At 52.2% G+C, this 10,891-nt stretch overlaps 2 non-coding genes across 2 annotated transcripts; both read right to left on the reverse strand.

Moving 5' to 3' along the window:
* Nucleotides 1-4,065: 4,065 nt before the first annotated feature.
* Nucleotides 4,066-4,229, reverse strand: LOC116906407. The gene has a single exon (XR_004388671.1). It is a non-coding gene; the product is annotated as a U1 spliceosomal RNA (small nuclear RNA).
* Nucleotides 4,230-6,803: 2,574 nt separating this feature from the next.
* LOC116906420 lies at nt 6,804-6,967 on the reverse strand. Its single transcript, XR_004388682.1, has one exon. It is a non-coding gene; the product is annotated as a U1 spliceosomal RNA (small nuclear RNA).
* Nucleotides 6,968-10,891: the final 3,924 nt, after the last annotated feature.

Below are 10,891 nucleotides of genomic sequence, written 5' to 3' on the forward strand. Positions count from 1 at the left end.
TATAGAATGCACGCATGGGTATTTTGCATGTATGCCTGCACAGTGCCCACAGAGGCCAGAAGAAGGCATCAGACATCCTGGAACTGGAGTTACAGAGCTTCGTGAGCTGCTATGTGGGTGCTGGGAGTCGAACCCAGATCCCCTGGAAGAGCATCGAGTGCTCATAACCACTGAGCCATCACTTCAGTCCCTTTGTGCAGGTTCTGTGAGGTTCTGTGTGGGACAGCCGCATCCTACCCAGAAGGCGGCATCTCACAGTTCTCCTTCCACCCTCACAGTTCTTACAGAAGACTGGCCCTCTTGCGAGTTCCCTGAACCTTCTTGGTGGGGTGTGGTGGTTTGAATACGCTTGGCCCGGGGAGTGGCACTATTAGGAGGTGTGGCCTTGTTGGAGTAGCTGTGGCATGCATGCTGCCTGGAAGCTGCCATCCTCCCACCTTGATGATTATGGACGGAACCTCCATAATGGTATATGTGAGCCAGCCCCAATTAAATGTTGTCCTTTATAAGACTTGCCTTGGTCGTGGTGTCTCTTCACAGCAATGGAAAGGGGAGCAGGTATATGCAGTAAAAGGATCTATCTTCCCTTTGGCCTGATGTAATTGTCGTCTCGGAGGCTCACTGCCTCTGTCTGCTAACCTAGACCTAGCCCTGGAAGCTTCTAACCTTCGTACAATCTTATCTGGGCCTAGAATGTCTTCAGCCCCTGAGACTTATGCTGAATCAGCTCACCCACTGTAGCTCTGATCTCTGGCTGGCTGGTCAGCTCAGCTGTTCTGGCTCAAACTCCTCTCCATGCTGACTGATTCCAACTGTCTTCTCTCAGCTGCTGCCTGAATTGCTCTGCCTGAATTGCCTCATCCTAACTTTGGCAATATGTTCTAAGCTTCTGGCTCCTCCTCATTCTCTCTCTGCAACCTGTCGCTGTACAGCTGTCCCAATAAAACTGCCCTCTTTCCTCTGTGCTGGTCTCTCTTTCCTCCCTGTCCTCGTGAGAGTCGGGCATATCCTATTTCGTCAAGTCTTTCTCTGATTCGTCACTTTGAGTGCCTCTCAGTTAGACATCACTTTTAAACATGGGAGCTTCCTTCTACAAACTAACTTTACTTTCGTTGTTTGGGATTAAAGGTGTGTACTAAGGCGAGCCACACCACAACTAGAAACAGGTTTTTCCAGTAAACAGCACAATCTCAGGGATCACAGTGTGACCAAATATCGTGCAACAGATGGAAACGGCGGTGGTGGTGGTTGGCGATTTAGCTCAGTGGTAGAGCACTTGCCTAGCAAGCGTAAGGTCCTGGATTCAGTTCTCAGCTCCAGAAAACAACAACAACAACAACAACAACAACCAGACGTAAACGGATCCCCTGGTCTACCTGGTCTACAGAGTGTGTTCTAGGGCAGCCATGGCTACACAGAGAAACCCTGTCTGGAAAAACCAAACCGACCGACCGACCGACCGACCGACCAGCCAACCAAATAAATTCCTGGTTTCAAAAGCAACTTGGGGAGGAAAGGGTTTATTTCAGAACCTTCAGTTTCACCTCCCTGTCCATCACTGAAGGAAGTCAGAGCAGGAATCAAGGTAGAAACCTGAGGAGGCAGAAACTGAAGTGGAGGCCGTGGAGGCCGCGGACGCGGTGGACGCCGTGGAGGGACGCCGTGGAGGGACGCCGTTTACTGCTGTACTGGCTTCATCGCTGCTCCTGGCTTGCTCAGCAGCCAGCCTCCTTTCCTATAGCACCCAGGACCGCCAGCCCAGGGGTGGCACCGCCCACAATGGGCTGAGCCTTCTCCCACCTGCCACTGATTCAGAAAATTGTCCGACAGGCTTTCCTACCTTATAGAGGCAGTTTCTCCACTGAGGTTCCCTCCTCAGATGATACTAACTTGTGTCGAGTTGACATAAAGCTAGCTCGCTTTAATGCCAACAGCACTCAGGTGGTACAGGAGTTCAAGGATGGCCTGGTGTGCTGGCTAGATTGATGTTACCTTGAGCCAAGCTAGAGTCACTGGAGAGGAGGGAACTTCAGTTGGTACAATGCCTCCGTAAGATCTGGCTGTAAGGCATTTTCCTATTGAGCGCTTGATGGGAGTGGGTGGGGCCACTCCTGGACTGGCAGTCCTGGGTTCTATAAGGAAGTAGGTTGAGCGAGGCAAGAATGAGGAGCAAGCCAGTACCCAGCAGTCCTTCAGTGCGGAAGCAGAAGCTGAATAAGCCCTCTCCTCCCGGAGTTGCTTTGGTCATGGTGTTTCGTCACAGTAATAGAAACCTTGACTGAGACACCTGGTCTACGTATTTAGGTCCCGGCCACCAAACCAAACCAGACCAAAGCAAAGCAAACCAAACCAAACCCGGCGGTGACTAGGAAAGGTTCTGCCAGGAAAGGTGCCCACGCGTAATGCATGCAGCTGGCTCTCCTTACGGCAAGGCCTGAGGAGTTGGGTCCTCACGTGGCAAGGACCTGTGGGGGATATTCTGGCAGAATCTCCTGACCTTTCTGAGGGAATGCTTGGTTCACTTTTGCCTTGCGTTTGAATTTTTGGCTTTGCTGTTGGCAGTTCTTACTTTCGCTTTGTCTGTGACAGACATTTCGGCAGAATCAGAAAAAGAAAGCTCAGGCAGTGATGCATTCTTACTTGTCTCTGAGGATTGTGGGAATGGGACAGACAGATCACTACTCCGCTGCTTGTAAAGAAGAGGGAGGGGAGGGGAGGGGAGGGGGAGAAGGGGAAAGGGGAAGGGGAGGAGGAGGTTGAGTCAACATGAGAGGGCCTGATGTGGGTACATCAGCTAGTGTCCAGATGCTCTCTCCTGATGGGAATTTGGTTCTGTCAACAATTCGCCCACCGACCTGCTCTCCAAACAACAGGTATGCGATAATCAAAAAGTTGGAAAGGTTTTGCTGGATCGCTGGCTCCAAGCCTCAATAGGAACATTCAAAGGTGAGCCAAGCAAGGGTGAGTAAGTGACTCCGGTTACGATTTGGTCAAGAAACCCTGGGCGTTAGAGGAATTAGATCCCCTCATTAGGATGTGGGGAGATGCTAGCAGTGTGCCCATTATTGTTAAACGCAGGGAGTTCTTAAAAAGAGACTGTACGTGAGAAAATGAATGTAAAACCTTTTCAGCTGTTGGGGGTGGGGAAGGATGTATAAATAAAGGTGAGAAGCTAACTGAGTTAGTCGTCTCAGTGCCAGAGTGTGTGAACTGTACTCCTTGGTCCAAGTCTTCTTTTGCTGATTGCGTACACATCCTCCTTCGGGTTCTGAACCCCGCCGGGGCTGGACAAACGAAATCAACCAGCCAAACAAACAAACAAACAAACAAACAAAAATACCCCAAACCAATCAAATCAAACCCACCCAGACCAAACAAGTAAGACGTGAAGGTACTGACTGGTGTTGTGACTCAGTCATTAGGGGTTGGGGATTTAGCTCAGCGGTAGAGCGCTTGCCTAGCGAGCGCAAGGCCCTGGGTTCGGTCCCCAGCTCCGGGAAAAAAAAAAAAAAAAAAAAAGAGCACTGGGCTGCTCTTTGCCAAGGACCTGGGTTTGATTCCCAACACCTACATGGTGGCTGAACCGGTGTGTATCTCAAATTCCTGGGGATCCATGAACCTATCCTCTTCCTGGCCCCTGTGGGCCTGTACAAATGCGGTACACAGACACACACTGACGCGTTGTTTCCCTTTGTGCCCTGGCGATCCTGATTCCCAGTACCGTCTAGTTAGGTTTCTGTTGGAAACAGCACAAGGAAAAGCAACTTTGGGAGTAAAGGTTTACCTGGCTTACAACTTCCCGGGACATCATAGTCCTTCCCAGTGAAGGAATTCAGAACGGAAACCCGAAACGGGCGCCATGGAGGGAGGGGTGCAGCTGGGAGTTGGAGACTTGGTCAGGCTGCTCACTGCCCTACAAACAGTAGGACGTCGGTGGAGCATTCTGCCACAAAGTTTCTCTCCCGCGAATCCAACGTCGTAGAACGCAACGTGAGCAGCCGCCACTAACCTACCACTCCTACACTTGTAGGGGAGGAAGAAGCCTTATTTTGAACAGAAGCAAACCAGGGGAGAGCGCGAACGCAGTCCCCCACTACCACAAATTATGCAGTCGAGTTTCCCGCATTTGGGGAAATCGCAGGGGTCAGCACATCCGGAGTGCAATGGATAAGCCTCGCCCTGGGAAAACCACCTTCGTGATCATGGTATCTCCCCTGCCAGGTAAGTATGAGTTGCTCGCCCAGCCAGCACGCCCTCCACCCACACGCACTCCTATTAAACGCACGGTTCCTGCCTCCGCGCCACGGCCTCGGCCTCACGCCACCCATTCCCGTGCCGCGATGCTTCCGCCTCACGGAAATCACACGCCTGTCACGCGGGACACTCCACCCGTGATATGGCCGTTCGGGTTCCTCGGGACCGGCAGCCACTGCGCGCCGCTAATCTGCATACGCCACGCCCACACGCCTCTCCGCTCTGGCTCTCGCTTTCACTGTCTCGGTTTTTATTGCTTTTTGGTTTTTGGGTTTTTTTTTTGGCGGGCAAGAGACCCAGACCCGGACAGGGTGACCTCGAGTGAGCGCACTGCGAAGCCTGGAACCTGAGATGACTCCAAAGTTTTGATGATTGCACTATGCAGCCGGTAACCTAAGACGACCCTAAACTTCTGATCCAAAGTGTATGCCATCGTCCATTCTAGGGATCACACACTCGGGGATTCGTGCATGCCAAGGTTTCTTCCTGCACCCACTTGATTTACTTGCTATCAGAGTGAAAAACAAAAACATGGGACCAGTGCTTCAAACCTGAAACGAGCATGTCAAGAGAACTGGGGTGTGATTCTCTACAAAAGACTTGAAACTTCAACATCCCAGGTTAATTGAGATTGGTACTGAACTCAACTTTTGAAAGTATCCTGGAGCTGGAAAGACGGCTCAGATGGAGCAGTGGCTGCTCTTCCCAGGAATCTGGGCTCATTTCACAATCCTATATGCAGGCAAAAACATCCATGCATGGAACGACTTTCTTTCTTTCTTTCTTTCTTTCTTTCTTTCTTTCTTTCTTCCTTCCTTCCTTCCTTCCTTCCTTCCTTTCTTTCTTTCTTTCTTTCTTTCTTTCTTTCTTTCTTTCTTTCTCTTCCTCCCCCCCCCCTCTCATTTCCTTATTTTCTTTCTTTCATCCCAGTACTTGGGAGGCAGAGCCAGGCACATCTCTGAATTCCGGAACAGCCTGGTCTCAGAGAGAGTTCCAGGATGGCCAAGGCTATGTAGGGAAGCCCTGTCTCAAACAACAACAACAACAACAACAACAACAACAACAACAACACTTGAGATATTTGTTTGGTTTAATGCGTATAAGTGTTTTGCCTGTGTGTGTATATATCCGTGTATCACATGTGCACAGTGCCCAGAAGAGGGCATCAGATACCTTAGAACTGGAGTTACTGTTGTGAGTCGCCATGTGGGTAATGGGAATTGAAACCGGGTCCTCTGGAAGAGCAGCCCAATACCATTAACTGCTGAGCCATCTCTCTATCCCCATAGATATTTGTGTGCGTGTGCGTGTGCGTGTGCGTGTGCGTGTGCGTGTGCGTGTGTCTGCCAGGCGAGGATACTAAGAAGAACCTAGAAGAGGGCCCTCTCGAAAATGACCGCGCTGGCATCCGAATATATCGACTTCCAGCACCTAGAACTATTCTGATTCTGCAAAACGGACGTTCTTAGAAACTTGAACCAAAGAGGTCACTGACCTAGAAGCAGCCCCAGAACCCGGCCTTAAAGCTAACAAAAGGCCTAAACTCCAAAGGACTGGAGTTTGAGTGTGTGGTGGACAGGACAGGTTCAGCTGTGCTCAACCAGCCCCCAGGGTTGGCCTGCTCTCTCTATTCACTACGTCTTTGGAGGAGCGACCTCTGCCAACCGGACCAACCCAGAAAAGAGGGGTACGTATTCCTCTTTCTTGGGGATCGTTTCAACCAGCTTTTGGGAGGGAATTCGAGACAGGGTGTCTTGTCACTCAGCAACCCAGGCTGGCCTAGAACTGGTAAGTGACCTCACCAGGCTGACAACAGTATGCAGTATGAGATCAAGGTGTCGCCCCGCTCCCCGCACATGCACCTCATTCCAAGTGTTCTACCAACGGGAACCACCCCCTACCCTCGTCGTGGTTTAGATATTTGTTTGTGTATGGCACGTGTGTGCAGAGCCCTGAGGAAGGGTGGCAGTCATCTGACCTGGAGACCTCAGAAAGAGCAGAGGTGCAGGATTAGAAAGTTGATCAGAAAGGCATTGCACAGATGAACCCTACGTACACTATCTATCAGCTGAGGATGAAACGGAAAAGCCCTCATCCCTGCTGGCCCTCCGGTGAAGTCGGCCAAAGAGTCCTCTCTATCTCCCCTCTCTCTCTGTGGCTGCCCTACCCGACTGCAGGGGCCCACTGTGCACAGTGGATGGGCAATGCCGGCGCTGGTGCTTTGGAGCAAGGAGCTGTTGGCAGGCGAGGTTCTTGACTCTAGCAGAAGAAAGTGGTTCTAGAAGCCCAGGAGACGAAAACCGAAAGGGAGCCTGCAGGCTGGAGGCCCAGGGGTTCTGACTCCTGAGAGGCCAGATGGGCAGTCGAAAACGCGGCCTAGGGAAGAGGGGTGCCAAAACTGATTGATGAGAGGCTGCGCAGGCCAACAGGGTCTCCGGCCTGCTCCCCTACTACACGTCTCACCCACGGCTGAAGGAGTAGTGAAAGTCTTCCCCCTGACTATGAACTGGAGCTGTTGAGTAGGTCTTGACTTTAGAAACCACAAAAATCAGGGGAGAGCGCGAACGCAGTCCCCCACTACCACAAATTATGCAGTCGAGTTTCCCGCATTTGGGGAAATCGCAGGGGTCAGCACATCCGGAGTGCAATGGATAAGCCTCGCCCTGGGAAAACCACCTTCGTGATCATGGTATCTCCCCTGCCAGGTAAGTATGAGTTGCTCGCCCAGCCAGCACGCCCTCCACCCACACGCACTCCTATTAAACGCACGGTTCCCGCCTCCGCGCCACGGCCTCGGCCTCACGCCCCCCAGTCCTCTGCCGCGATGCTTCCGCCTCACGGAAATCACACGCCTGTCACGCGGGACACTCCACCCGAGACACGGCCCTTAGGGCTCTCCCGGACCGGCAGCCACTGCGCACGGCCTCATCTGCGTACGCCCCGCCCACAGGAGGGTTTTTTTTTTTTTTTTTTTTTTTTTTTTTTTCCGGAGCTGGGGACCGAACCCAGGGCCTTGCGCTCACTAGGGCAAGCGCTCTACCACTGAGCTAAATCCCCAACCCCTTTTTTTTTTTTTTTTCCCCCTTTTTTTTTTCCCCTCCCTTTTCTTCCCCTGGCCTGCAGGAGACCGCGACGGGCACACAGTGGCCTGGAGCACACTATGTATGTATGGATGGATGGATGGATGGATGGGACGAACTAAGGTCTCTTTATGGCCTGGGATGACCCTCGGGGCTTTGCGCATGCCACGGCAAGCAAGTCTTCCTACCCTGTGGAGTTACACTCTCGGCCCTATGAGCTACACCGTTAACTCGTTCTCAAGCAGAAAACATTGCCACACCGACTGTGGAAGCCCACACCTGTCTCCTAACGCTTGCGAACCAGACGCAAGAGAACGGTCTGGACCTACGCGTCCTGTTGCCTAACTTATTTTTCTGGTGGCGGGGTGGAGTGGGGGCAGATTCTTCTCAGGTCATTAGGCGTGGCTGTATCTGTAAGCGCCTTTTACCTGCAGAGCCCTCTCCTCTTGTGCTCTCCCTAGCCCATACCCTTTAACTGACCCCAAACCATTGGTATACATTGAAGGGGTGATTTAGTTTTTCCTTTTCCTTTTCCTTTTCCTTTTCCTTTTCCTTTCTCTCCCTCCTTCCCTCCCTTCCTGCTTCTCTCCTCTCTCCCTCCCTTTTAATGTTCAGTCCCAGACTACTGTTTTAGTTAGGGTTCTTCTACTATTTCTTCCACAAAACACCATGACCAAAAAGCAACTTGGGCAAGAGAGGGTTTACTTGGCTTACACTTTCAGACCACAGTCCATCACTGGAGGGAGTCGGGACAGGAACTCAAGCAGGGCTTGAGGTAGGAGCTGACGCAGAGCCCATGAAGGAGTACTGCTTACTGGCTTGATTTCTTACGGAACCCAGGACCACCAGCCCAGGGATGACTCGCTGATTGATCACTAATTGAGAAAATGCCTTACAGCCGGATCTCATGGAGGCATTTCCTCAACTGAGGTAGGTCCCTTCCTCTCTGATGCCAAGCTGACGCAGAAACCCATCCAGTACAGCTAGCTTGGCTCTCTCTCTGTCTCTCTTTGTCTCTCTCTCTCTCTCTCCTCCTCTCTCTCCTCTCTCTCTGTCTCTCTCTCTCTCTCTCTCTGTCTCTCTCTGTCTCTCTCTCTCTCTCTGTCTCTCTCTCTTCTCTCTCTCTCTCTCTCTCTCTCCTCTCTCTCTCTCTCTCTGTCTGTCTCTCTCTCTGAACTCCCGAGTCATTTTGTGGGATCTGCGCCGTGATCGGTGTCGACGGATCCTGCTTCTGGTCTCCGGGATCGACATATTATTTTTTCCCCCAGCTGAAACAGCTTCGGCCGCGCACATGACACAGCTCTGACCAGTTAAGACACCAGTCAGTCCCCGGGGAGAGCATCTGCCAGGAAATGAACATCAAAGCCGCTGTTCCAAGTTTTCTGCCTCCCAACTGCTCTACTTGGAAATCGAGCTGAGGCCTTGGAGGTAGGGCAGCTGGCTCTTTTTGCTTTGGGTTTCATTAATTAAACCCAATACTGTGCGTGTGGGCATGCTACACAGCACAAGTCTGGGGATCAAACCCAGGTGTTCAGGTTTGACCGGAGGTAACTTTGCCCAGTGAGCCACCCTGCTTGCCGCTCCAAATCCTTTTTGGGTGGGGGTAGAGCGGTGCAACATCTACTCAGCCCCGCGGCTGGCCTGGAACTCCCTATGTAGACAAGGCTGGCAGTAAGACTCAGGTGCCCCTGCTGCCGCTGGGGTTACAGGTGTGCACATCACCTGCCCTCCTCCGTTTCCAGAAGCAGGTGTTCGCCTCCGGGTCTCCGGGGCCTGGCCTTAAGCGCGCAGCAGCAGTCCTCGCGCCTGCTCGCTGTTTAGCCACGCGGGCTACCTAAGGTCAACAGGTTAGTATATGCAGCTGCTACTAACTTCCCCCTGCCCCAGGAGGCACGCCACAATGAATCGGGGCCTGGGAGTCGGCCTAGGGGGTAGACACGCTTGCCCCACGGCTGACAGCTGGTGGTTGATCCCCACAATCCGTGTGGTGGAAGGAGCTTGACTCCCACAAGCCCTCTGACCTTCACCCGGGTCCCCACCCTCACATACTACACAGACTAACCTAAAAAGAGAACTTAGGGCTTGGAGAGATGTTTCCGTGACGGAGCACACTGGCTGTTCTTCCCCAGGACCCGGGGATCGTGTCCCAGCACCCACACTGAAGCTCCGGTTCTAGGGGATCCTACGTTCTCTTCTGCCCCACCTTCCCCGCTTTCTGGCCTTCTCCAGCCTGGCACACGTGGGCACACACAGACACATGGGCAGGAGAAGGCACTCCCACACGGTAAATAAAAATAAGCAAAAATCCATAAAAAGTTTTCCGGATACTCACTTCTTTCCCTCCAAGAGAGACCATGCTGATAAAAACAAAATAACCCACGGTAACAGAACCGCCATATGCCTTGTCCTTCTATCTCTCAAGCGTTTACAGCACCTTCACATTTCAAGCATGGCACCAACATTTATTAACCCTCACAACATCCCTGTGAGGTAGGTCAACATGTCCTTTATAGCAGAGAAGGAGCTACAAGGCTAGAGGATCTAAGCCCCATACCGGATTGAGGAGGCTTCCAAGAGCAGCTGGTGAGGGCGGACCCGAATCCAGAAGAAAGGGCCCTCGGTCCTGCGCTCACCCACGGGTGGACACCGCGTGGGTGTATTTCTACCAATGAAGGTCACATACAGGAAGGAAGGAAGGACCAAAACGGTGTCCAGGCTGACAAGAGGAAAACGGAGGTTCGGATGGCTCGGGGAAACATGTCAATCACGAGAGCAAGCACGCTAGCCAGCACGGGGAGGCCGAGAGAAGATGTGCACTGAGAGAGACTGGGTCTGGGTCTTGGCCTGCAAGGTGGACCCCGACCCCGGAATCTTCAGGACGGTTTAGAGAAATGTAAACAAACTAGGAACCCGTTCCAGTGGTGAATGGCCCAAGTCCCCGTGATTTCCTGCCAACAGCCAGCTTTGGCATCCGTGGGTTGGGTGAACTGAGGATGGCAGCCCATAGGGGTCGTGCTTTGAGCAACGAGTCCGTCCTGTTACTGTCCGGGTGGATGAAATGTAAACAAACTAGAAACCCGTTCTGGGGTGACTGGCTGAAATCCCTGTGATTTCAAATAGAGTTAAAAAAAGATGAGAGAAGTCCATCATCCAGCTCAACTTTAGACTGGTAACATGGGGGTCATGTCTGGGCCAATGTGAAAGAAAGCCCAGGCCTGGCTGACACAGAACCACTGATTCTGCCTCCTGTCAGCACCTCATCTCCCCCTCCCCCACACTCCTCCATCTAACGAGAGCTTTCCCTCTGCACCGATCACTGTACAGCTACGGTAGCCTCCATGTGGCTCGGTTGGCAAATGTTTCACGGTTATCTGACAGATAGGAACAGGATCCAGTGACTTGGAGGCAGGAATCCAGGGAGTTATGAAGCTCCTACATTTTGAAACAGTGCACTGAGAAGACTGGGTCACTCTTGGTGAGGTAAAGCACTCAGTGAACCTGGCTTGGCCATTTCAAAAGAAAGGGGGGAGGGGAAGAAAAAAGACCTGCACTGTAAA

The sequence above is a fragment of the Rattus rattus genome, chromosome 7 (assembly GCF_011064425.1).
Source record: "Rattus rattus isolate New Zealand chromosome 7, Rrattus_CSIRO_v1, whole genome shotgun sequence".
In the NCBI taxonomy this organism is placed as follows: domain Eukaryota; kingdom Metazoa; phylum Chordata; class Mammalia; order Rodentia; family Muridae; genus Rattus; species Rattus rattus.